Genomic DNA, 7500 nt, shown 5'->3' on the forward strand with positions numbered 1-7500 from the left:
AAGCAAGCCGGAGATCTCACCCATTTAAAGTTTGAGAATAGGTTGAGGTCGTTTCGGCCCCAAGGCCTCTAATCATTCGCTTTACCGGATGAGACTCGTACGAGCACCAGCTATCCTGAGGGAAACTTCGGAGGGAACCAGCTACTAGATGGTTCGATTAGTCTTTCGCCCCTATACCCAGCTCCGACGATCGATTTGCACGTCAGAATCGCTACGGACCTCCATCAGGGTTTCCCCTGACTTCGTCCTGGCCAGGCATAGTTCACCATCTTTCGGGTCCCAACGTGTACGCTCTAGGTGCGCCTCACCTCGCAATGAGGACGAGACGCCCCGGGAGTGCGGAGGCCGCCGCCCCGTGAAGGGCGGGGAAGCCCCATCCTCCCTCGGCCCGCGCAAGGCGAGACCTTCACTTTCATTACGCCTTTAGGTTTCGTACAGCCCAATGACTCGCGCACATGTTAGACTCCTTGGTCCGTGTTTCAAGACGGGTCGTGAAATTGTCCAAAGCTGAAGCGCCGCTGACGGGAGCGATTATTCCGCCCGAGAGCATCCCGAGCCAACAGCGGCGCGGGTCCGGGGCCGGGCCAGGTAGGTCCGTCATCCGGGAAGAACCGCGCGCGCTTGCCGGGAGCCCGAGCGCCCAAAGGGGCGAATCGACTCCTCCAGATATACCGCCGAGCAGCCAGCCAGGACACCGGGGCTCTGCCCAACAGACGCGAAACGAGGCCCGCGGAAGGACAGGCTGCGCACCCGGGCCGTAGGCCGGGGCCCAGCGGGTCGCGACGTCCTACTAGGGGAGAAGTGCGGCCCACCGCACACCGGAACGGCCCCACCCCGCGGCGAGTGGAAAGGCAACCGGACACGACCCCGCCGCGGATTGCTCCGCGCGGGCGGCCGGCCCCATCTGCCGAGGGCGGGGGCCAGTGGCCGGATGGGCGTGAATCTCACCCGTTCGACCTTTCGGACTTCTCACGTTTACCCCAGAACGGTTTCACGTACTTTTGAACTCTCTCTTCAAAGTTCTTTTCAACTTTCCCTCACGGTACTTGTTCGCTATCGGTCTCGTGGTCATATTTAGTCTCAGATGGAGTTTACCACCCACTTGGAGCTGCACTCTCAAGCAACCCGACTCGAAGGAGAGGTCCCGCCGACGCTCGCACCGGCCGCTACGGGCCTGGCACCCTCTACGGGCCGTGGCCTCATTCAAGTTGGACTTGGGCTCGGCGCGAGGCGTCGGGCTAGTGGACCCTCCCAAACACCACATGCCACGACAGGCGGCAGCCTGCGGGGTTCGGTGCTGGACTCTTCCCTGTTCGCTCGCCGCTACTGGGGGAATCCTTGTTAGTTTCTTTTCCTCCGCTTAGTAATATGCTTAAATTCAGCGGGTAGTCTCGCCTGCTCTGAGGTCGTTGTACGAGGTGTCGCACGCCACACCGCCAGCCGGCTGTGCACGCTACCGAGAAAGTACCGGTATGCGAACCGCCAGGCGACGGGCGCGCATCGCACGTTTAAGGAGACGCGGCCGGCCACACAGGCGACCACGACACTCCCACGTCTCCGAAGCGGGACAAACGCCGCGCGCTTCAGTATACGTAGCCGACCCTCAGCCAGACGTGGCCCGGGAACGGAATCCATGGACCGCAATGTGCGTTCGAAACGTCGATGTTCATGTGTCCTGCAGTTCACATGTCGACGCGCAATTTGCTGCGTTCTTCATCGACCCACGAGCCGAGTGATCCACCGTCCTGGGTGATCTTTTCCTTTTCAGTCTCCCACTGTCTCTTTCAAGACAGTAGCATTTGCGGGACTGAGGCGTCTGACGGCCCCTGTTCCACTATTTTTTTGTGTCCAACGGCCTCACAGCCGATGGGCGTCGTACGGCTCCACACCGGAGCGGACAGGCACTCGGGCGAACGTCATTCAAAACCGGCGCCAGGCGCCAGGTACCGCAGGCCAGCCGCTCCAGAGCTTCAGCGCTCGTACCACACAACAACACTTCCGCTAGTTTTGAGAGGCACGCGTGGTTCCGCACGCGGCGCACGGCCACTGCCGTACAGGTAGCGTGTTGCGCGACACGACACGCACATCGAAAGACATGCAGTCTAGTCGGTAATGATCCTTCCGCAGGTTCACCTACGGAAACCTTGTTACGACTTTTACTTCCTCTAAATGATCAAGTTTGGTCATCTTTCCGGTAGCATCGGCAACGACAGAGTCGATGCCGCGTACCAGTCCGAAGACCTCACTAAATCATTCAATCGGTAGTAGCGACGGGCGGTGTGTACAAAGGGCAGGGACGTAATCAACGCGAGCTTATGACTCGCGCTTACTGGGAATTCCTCGTTCATGGGGAACAATTGCAAGCCCCAATCCCTAGCACGAAGGAGGTTCAGCGGGTTACCCCGACCTTTCGGCCTAGGAAGACACGCTGATTCCTTCAGTGTAGCGCGCGTGCGGCCCAGAACATCTAAGGGCATCACAGACCTGTTATTGCTCAATCTCGTGCGGCTAGAAGCCGCCTGTCCCTCTAAGAAGAAAAGTAATCGCTGACAGCACGAAGGATGTCACGCGACTAGTTAGCAGGCTAGAGTCTCGTTCGTTATCGGAATTAACCAGACAAATCGCTCCACCAACTAAGAACGGCCATGCACCACCACCCACCGAATCAAGAAAGAGCTATCAATCTGTCAATCCTTCCGGTGTCCGGGCCTGGTGAGGTTTCCCGTGTTGAGTCAAATTAAGCCGCAGGCTCCACTCCTGGTGGTGCCCTTCCGTCAATTCCTTTAAGTTTCAGCTTTGCAACCATACTTCCCCCGGAACCCAAAAGCTTTGGTTTCCCGGAGGCTGCCCGCCGAGTCATCGGAGGAACTGCGGCGGATCGCTGGCTGGCATCGTTTATGGTTAGAACTAGGGCGGTATCTGATCGCCTTCGAACCTCTAACTTTCGTTCTTGATTAATGAAAACATACTTGGCAAATGCTTTCGCTTCTGTTCGTCTTGCGACGATCCAAGAATTTCACCTCTAACGTCGCAATACGAATGCCCCCGCCTGTCCCTATTAATCATTACCTCGGGTTCCGAAAACCAACAAAATAGAACCGAGGTCCTATTCCATTATTCCATGCACACAGTATTCAGGCGGGCTTGCCTGCTTTAAGCACTCTAATTTGTTCAAAGTAAACGTGCCGGCCCACCGAGACACTCAACAAAGAGCACCCTGGTAGGATTTAAACGGGGTCCGCCTCGGGACGCGAAAGCACCCCTTCGGCTCGCCCCACCGGCAGGACGTCCCACGATACATGCCAGTTAAACACCGACGGGCGGTGAACCAACAGCGTGGGACACAAATCCAACTACGAGCTTTTTAACCGCAACAACTTTAATATACGCTATTGGAGCTGGAATTACCGCGGCTGCTGGCACCAGACTTGCCCTCCAATAGATACTCGTTAAAGGATTTAAAGTGTACTCATTCCGATTACGGGGCCTCGGATGAGTCCCGTATCGTTATTTTTCGTCACTACCTCCCCGTGCCGGGAGTGGGTAATTTGCGCGCCTGCTGCCTTCCTTGGATGTGGTAGCCGTTTCTCAGGCTCCCTCTCCGGAATCGAACCCTGATTCCCCGTTACCCGTTACAACCATGGTAGGCGCAGAACCTACCATCGACAGTTGATAAGGCAGACATTTGAAAGATGCGTCGCCGGTACGAGGACCGTGCGATCAGCCCAAAGTTATTCAGAGTCACCAAGGCAAACGGACCAGACAAGCCAATCCGATTGGTTTTGATCTAATAAAAGCGTCCCTTCCATCTCTGGTCGGGACTCTGTTTGCATGTATTAGCTCTAGAATTACCACAGTTATCCAAGTAATGTGGGTACGATCTAAGGAACCATAACTGATTTAATGAGCCATTCGCGGTTTCACCTTAATGCGGCTTGTACTGAGACATGCATGGCTTAATCTTTGAGACAAGCATATGACTACTGGCAGGATCAACCAGGGAGCTGCGTCAACTAGAGCTGAGCAGCCGGCCGCCCGGGAGTGTGTCCCGGGGGCCCGCGCGAACACGCAAGCGTCCGCTCAATTATTCTGCAAACAGGAGGAGGCCGAGCTCCCCTGCACGATACACCTCGAAACCCTCTCAGGTCCCGGCGGCGCGCAGCGCCGTCCTAGGTACTTGGTCGGTTTCGAGAGAGGCGCAATCGCCCGGAGTTAGGCGAGTAGACGGTTTTAGTGCGAACACCCTTGCTCCCAACTGAGCTTGCCGCTGCCGACAGAGGCCCGGGAGCGTGCTGTCGTGGCATTGCCGGCGGGAGACAACACGCGCCACCTATGGTGACCGGCAGCTCCAACGCCAGCGCCACACAAGGGCAAAGCCCCACTTGGGTGCAGAAGCGAACTCTCCCAGCACAGCGCACGCGCCAACACGTCCGCACAACTGCGATACAAACCACCTGCGAGAACCGCTGGGGCGACCGAGCAGCAGACGGCGTCGCGGCGCCGAGTGCCAGGCGGCGGCGCATCCTCAACGCACACAGTCCTCAATCAGACCAGCACACTGCAGATGTCCACCGCGCTTCGCACCGGGCTCGGCTGAACCAACTTTGGCCGCCAGGCGCCGCGTGCAGGGTGCGCCGCAGCGTAGCTGCACCGCCTGCCGGGCCCGTCGGCTGGCGCTCCTGCCACTCGGCGCCCCCCACCAGCCGCCTGTTGCGCGTGCGCCCACGCAGCGCGCGGCCAACACGCCGGGCGGCCCCCCTTCACCGGCCGGGAACAGTCCCACCAAGCCACCGCCGCGTATCGCTTCATACCCACATGGACCTAGTCACGTGTGTGGATGTGGCGGGTACCGCTGAAACAACCGGTTAATAGCTGTACCGATCGTCGCCATCACAGATTCACCTCCAGCGTGAACAACCGCTCAACAACGGATTTCCAGTTCATTTGCGTATCTTGGGCAGTAAACGTAGATGTCCACCTACATTTGCGAATTCAACAATTCTTGCATGCCAGGATGTCATGTGTCACGACACGCTACATCAGACCACATACACACTGCGACATGTGCAGAAGAGAACACGTGGAAGGTGGCCCGCGCACGTATGCGATGTCCCTTCCGCGATCCACTGTCAACCGGCATCTGCGGCATGTCCCAGATATGGAACGCGGTCCACCAGGGTAGCACTTTGTGTGAGGCAATACGACAAAGTCGGAATACACGCGTCACTACATCAGACGGCTCACGCTGACCTGACCTGACCTGACCTGACCTGACCTGACTCACCGCACCACCACCCCCAGCGACCCAGGGTGACATACAATGCGTTCGTACGTTCCTCCCACACGCCTCTACGGCGTACCACAGTGCAACCTAGCTGTTATTGGGAGACGAGACAAGTAGCATCGAGCACAACATATGGAAATTGAGATTCGACACCGTTGGGCACAGCCAGCGTACGGTCACACGTATCACACTACTTCACTCTGTACGTAACGACCGATGATCGGTACAGCGTGTGGGTTACGCGTACGACATCAGCGGACAATGGACACAGACCATACCACGACGTACACTGAGGGCGTCGACATCTGAATGCAACTGAACAGCTGCGAGGCTCATTTAACACTCAAACGCCAGACCGACCAGCTTGAGAGGACAGAGACACAAAGAGGGGGACAGAGGGGGGGGGGGGCGGCGATATAGTCCTATTGCAGTACAATTGACAGTGGATAGCGGGAATATGTGGAAAGTAAGCAACACTCGCAAGACATCTACATGAGGATAACAACGACACCAGAGATTCCGAGCAGTGAACTATGTTAGGCAAAGGGACAACGTGGGTTAGGTTAAGGGACAACGTGGGTTAGGTTAAGGGACAACGTGGGTTAGGTTAAGGGACAACGTGGGTTAGGTTAAGGGACAACGTGGGTTAGGTTAAGGGACAACGTGGGTTAGGTTAAGGGACAACGTGGGTTAGGTTAAGGGACAACGTGGGTTAGGTTAAGGGACAACGTGGGTTAGGTTAAGGGACAACGTGGGTTAGGTTAAGGGACAACGTGGGTTAGGTTAAGGGACAACGTGGGTTAGGTTAAGGGACAACGTGGGTTAGGTTAAGGGACAACGTGGGTTAGGTTAAGGGACAACGTGGGTTAGGTTAAGGGACAACGTGGGTTAGGTTAAGGGACAAATTGAGTTAGGTTAAGGGACAACGTGGGTTAGGTTAAGGGACAAATTGAGTTAGGTTAAGGGACAAATTGAGTTAGGTTAAGGGACAAATTGAGTTAGGTTAAGGGACAAATTGAGTTAGGTTAAGGGACAACGTGGGTTAGGTTAAGGGACAAATTGAGTTAGGTTAAGGGACAAATTGAGTTAGGTTAAGGGACAAATTGAGTTAGGTTAAGGGACAAATTGAGTTAGGTTAAGGGACAAATTGAGTTAGGTTAAGGGACAACTTGAGTTAGGTTAAGGGACAACTTGAGTTAGGTTAAGGGACAACTTGAGTTAGGTTAAGGGACAACTTGAGTTAGGTTAAGGGACAACTTGAGTTAGGTTAAGGGACAACTTGAGTTAGGTTAAGGGACAACTTGAGTTAGGTTAAGGGACAACTTGAGTTAGGTTAAGGGACAACTTGAGTTAGGTTAAGGGACAACTTGAGTTAGGTTAAGGGACAACTTGAGTTAGGTTAAGGGACAACTTGAGTTAGGTTAAGGGACAACTTGAGTTAGGTTAAGGGACAACTTGAGTTAGGTTAAGGGTCAACTTGAGTTAGGTTAAGGGACAACTTGAGTTAGGTTAAGGGACAACTTGAGTTAGGTTAAGGGACAACTTGAGTTAGGTTAAGGGACAACTTGAGTTAGGTTAAGGGACAACTTGAGTTAGGTTAAGGGATAATGTGGTACAACCAGAGTTAGGTTAAGCGATAATGTGGTACAGCCACAGTTAGGTTAAGCGATAATGTGGTACAGCCACAGTTAGGTTAAGCGATAATGTGGTACAGCCACAGTTAGGTTAAGCGATAATGTGGTACAGCCACAGTTAGGTTAAGCGATAATGTGGTACAGCCACAGTTAGGTTAAGCGATAATGTGGTACAGCCACAGTTAGGTTAAGCGATAATGTGGTACAGCCACAGTTAGGTTAAGCGATAATGTGGTACAGCCACAGTTAGGTTAAGCGATAATGTGGTACAGCCACAGTTAGGTTAAGCGATAATGTGGTACAGCCACAGTTAGGTTAAGCGATAATGTGGTACAGCCACAGTTAGGTTAAGCGATAATGTGGTACAGCCACAGTTAGGTTAAGCGATAATGTGGTACAGCCACAGTTAGGTTAAGCGATAATGTGGTACAGCCACAGTTAGGTTAAGCGATAAAGTTGGTTACATTTGGTATTGTGTGGGAAGGGGGCAGAGAGAGGGGGGGGGGTGGATAGTGGTGGCAGTACGCGGATGCCTGAGTCACCGTCAGATACGTCACGTCGGTTCGATGCTTGTAGCAAGAG

General features: G+C 54.5%; 3 non-coding genes across 3 annotated transcripts in view; all 3 read right to left on the reverse strand.

The window, feature by feature from the left end:
* Window positions 1-1409, reverse strand: part of LOC126305380 (large subunit ribosomal RNA) — a 4222-nt gene extending 2813 nt beyond the window's left edge. The window contains exon 1 of the ribosomal RNA XR_007553441.1: window positions 1-1409. This exon is cut by the window's left edge and continues 2813 nt beyond it. This is a non-coding gene — a ribosomal RNA (large subunit ribosomal RNA).
* A 188-nt stretch (window positions 1410-1597) lies between these two features.
* On the reverse strand, window positions 1598-1752 carry LOC126305453 (5.8S ribosomal RNA). Its single transcript, XR_007553504.1, has one exon. It is a non-coding gene; the product is annotated as a 5.8S ribosomal RNA (ribosomal RNA).
* A 358-nt stretch (window positions 1753-2110) lies between these two features.
* On the reverse strand, window positions 2111-4003 carry LOC126305294 (small subunit ribosomal RNA). Its single transcript, XR_007553364.1, has one exon. It is a non-coding gene; the product is annotated as a small subunit ribosomal RNA (ribosomal RNA).
* Window positions 4004-7500: the final 3497 nt, after the last annotated feature.

Source organism: Schistocerca gregaria, unplaced genomic scaffold, assembly GCF_023897955.1.
Source record: "Schistocerca gregaria isolate iqSchGreg1 unplaced genomic scaffold, iqSchGreg1.2 ptg000310l, whole genome shotgun sequence".
In the NCBI taxonomy this organism is placed as follows: domain Eukaryota; kingdom Metazoa; phylum Arthropoda; class Insecta; order Orthoptera; family Acrididae; genus Schistocerca; species Schistocerca gregaria.